Below are 3,871 nucleotides of genomic sequence, written 5' to 3' on the forward strand. Positions count from 1 at the left end.
TTGCACCGGGTGTATGATAAGTAACTAAGTAACTTTTGGCCCTCTAGTGGTTGCATGCATGCATTTGGTGGAAGAATTGTTTTGGTTGTGCTTTGGCTCTGCGTGACTGTGTCGATGAATATGGTTAAACTGCTGCTCATAAAACATTCACTACTAGGCTTAAGAGATGTAAATAGTTTAGATGGAAATGTTCTCAAGCTGACTAGCTGAAGACGTTACTGTAGCTTTACCCTAGCCTGACAAGCCAGACCCACATCAAGATGTTGGGTCTGGAAACTCACCATTGACAGGGCTCAATCCGAGGCGGGATAAACGGTTGTCTTCGAAATTCCCTCTGCACGCAATTGGATACTCCATGAGCACCACAACCAACCAGAGCAAAGAAGAAGGTGAAGCCGAGCTAACGTTAGTTGATAGACTTTCGCCGTGTCCGGTTGGCAAAACTTTGAACACATCTTCTTTTCTTAAGAATGACTTCAGTGCTGTTCTTTTCTCAAAGAAAAGCTTAACTCCAAGTCTTCTAGAGTCCCAAAGCCGATTCAAAAGACTGCTGTTCATCAGCTTCTTTGTTTACGAGTAGCACGCAGAACCTCCGCAACTCTGCCGTGACGTACCGTCATTATGTTAAGCCCGCCCACCGACTCTACACACGCTGTGATTGGCCTGACCACAGTTTGGTTTTTCCAGCTCTCAGGTTCTCCAAGAGTTGCTAGACTACATTCGCGGCAAAATAAATTTTCTGCCGCTAGGGTGCATCTAGATTTCTAGGCTAGCTTTACCCATTAATAGACCTACTTTCTTACTACTACACTACTGCACTACTACAACAACCAAAATGAAGTGAGCCTTCACAATAGATAATGCTTTACGATGAACTCTCTTAGGGAGCTACATAAAATACTTTACTCACCTGTTAAATAATAAAAACGGCATGTCCACGTCGCTTTTGCAACGTCAAATCCAATGTAATTCCATGAAATACTGTATAGACTATAACAATTCTGTATTAAACAATAGTAGATTTAACATCAAAATTTTACATCTTATTTTAAAATAAAATGTAAAATTCTCCCTTTAAATACTTTGGTCAGTTCAAGAACAATTTATGCAACTTTATATTATTTATTTGAAAGAATTAAAATAGTTTTTAATTTTGTATTTGTATTGTTCAACTGGTTGAGGTTGGTTTGGGATTTAGAAAATAAGTAGTAATAATTGGTTAGTAATCTAATTACACTGTTTAAGATGTAATTAGTAGCTAGTAATTAATAACTTTTTTTAGAGAAACTTACCTAACGCTGTGCATAAATTATGTTAGGAGATTCTGTCATGAACGGTGTGGTTGAAAAGGAGCGAGGACTCAAGTGCAATAAAAATGGGGTTTTCTTAAATACAAAATAAAATAAATAAACAAAATACTCATGAGGGGGAAATCAAACAGAATGTAATACATACTAGTGACCAGGAGAAAACAAACGTGACGCAAGGAGCAACCAAATTGGAACAGACGACATACCAACGCTAATGAACCAGCACAGGACTAAAGACACAAGGAGATTAAACAAGGCAGGTAATGGGGAAGAACATGTGGGGCAAATTAACCAATAATCAGATAACAAGAGGGATGGGGTCAAGACAATAGACAGGAGAGCACATGACACATGGACGCTGGTCAGTGGCTAGAGCCATCTCTGGACGCTGGTCAGTGGCTGGAGCCATCGTTGGACAGTGGTCAGTGGCTGGAGCCATCTCTGGACACTGGTCAGTGGCTGGAACCATCTCTGGACATTGGTCAGTGGCTGGAGCCATCTCTGGACATTGGTCAGTGGCTGGAACCATCTCTGGACACTGGTCAGTGGCTGGAACCATCTCTGGACATTGGTCAGTGGCTGGAGCCATCTCTGGATGCTGGTCAGTGGCTGGAACCATCTCTGGACGCTGGTCAGTGGCTGGAGCCATTGCTGGACAGTGGTCAGTGGCTGGAGCCATCTCTGGACGCTGGTCAGTGGCTGGAGCCATCTCTGGACATTGGTCACTGGCTGGAGCCATCTCTGGATGCTGGTCAGTGGCTGGAACCATCTCTGGATGCTGGTCAGTGGCTGGAACCATCTCTGGACGCTGGTCAGTGGCTGGAGCCATCGCTGGACAGTGGTCAGTGGCTGGAGCCATCTCTGGACGCTGGTCAGTGGCTGGAGCCATCTCTGGACGCTGGTCAGTGGATGGAGCCATCTCTGGACGCTGGTCAGTGGCTGGAGCCATCTCTGGATGCTGGTCAGTGGCTAGAGCCATCTCTGGACGCTGGTCTGTGGATGGAGCCATCTCTGGATACTGGTCAGTGGCTGGAGCCATCTCTGGACACTGGTCAGTGGCTGGAGCCATCTCTGGACACTGGTCAGTGGCTGGAGCCATCTCTGGACGCTGGTCAGTGGCTGGAGCCATCTCTGGATGCTGGTCAGTGGCTAGAGCCATCTCTGGACACTGGTCAGTGGCTGGAGCCATCTCTGGACGCTGGTCAGTGGCTGGAGCCATCTCTGGACATTGGTCACTGGCTGGAGCCATCTCTGGATGCTGGTCAGTGGCTGGAACCATCTCTGGATGCTGGTCAGTGGCTGGAACCATCTCTGGACGCTGGTCAGTGGCTGGAGCCATCGCTGGACAGTGGTCAGTGGCTGGAGCCATCTCTGGACGCTGGTCAGTGGCTGGAGCCATCTCTGGACGCTGGTCAGTGGATGGAGCCATCTCTGGACGCTGGTCAGTGGCTGGAGCCATCTCTGGATGCTGGTCAGTGGCTAGAGCCATCTCTGGACGCTGGTCTGTGGATGGAGCCATCTCTGGATACTGGTCAGTGGCTGGAGCCATCTCTGGACACTGGTCAGTGGCTGGAGCCATCTCTGGACACTGGTCAGTGGCTGGAGCCATCTCTGGACGCTGGTCAGTGGCTGGAGCCATCTCTGGACACTGGTCAGTGGCTGGAGCCATCTCTGGACACTGGTCAGTGGCTGGAGCCATCTCTGGACGCTGGTCAGTGGCTGGAGCCATCTCTGGACGCTGGTTAGTGGCTGGAGCCATCTCTGGACGCTGGTCAGTAGCTGGAGCCATCTCTGGACGCTGGTCAGTGGCTGGAGCCATCTCTGGACGCTGGTCAGTGGCTGGAGCCATCTCTGGACACTGGTCAGTGGCTGGAGCCATCTCTGGACGCTGGTCAGTGGCTGGAGCCATCTCTGGACACTGGTCAGTGGCTGGAGCCATCTCTGGACGCTGGTCAGTGGCTGGAGCCATCTCTGGACGCTGGTCAGTGGCTAGTCACGACAGGGCTATGCATCTTGACAGCTCTGGAAGAGCAAGACGTCTGGGCGGCACGGGTAAGGCTAGGCGCCTTGGCGGCGCGGGCATGGCCAGACGCCCGGGTGGCGCATTAGGGATGGCAGCAAAAATTTACAAATTTATTTATACTGTAAGTATTTTTTAATTAAGGGGTAATTATCCGTGTAGTTACTGGGTAAGTACGAATATACGGGCTGTAAATTAAAGTGGTTCTTGTTCCCCTCTTGTTTCATGTAGTTACAAGGTAAGTGGGCTACAATAAAAACACGTACACAATCTGATATCACTCGGAAATATTTATTTAAAAAACTATTTTTTAAAAACAGATTTACAACACTTATTCATTTCTCTTGCTTGGCTTCATCCTCCTCTTGTTTCTCTTCTTTTTCGTCCTTGCCACTGATTAATCTTAAGAAGGAATCCCATGTCTCTAGCTATTCTGTATTATGTAACTGTTACACTGAAAATACAGTTCAGGCAGAAATGTCCTCACCGTTTACTAGTCTTTTACCCTCATGCCATTCGAGATGTATACGACTTTATTTCT

Source organism: Gobio gobio (genome assembly GCF_949357685.1).
Source record: "Gobio gobio genome assembly, chromosome: 7".
Classification (NCBI taxonomy): domain Eukaryota; kingdom Metazoa; phylum Chordata; class Actinopteri; order Cypriniformes; family Gobionidae; genus Gobio; species Gobio gobio.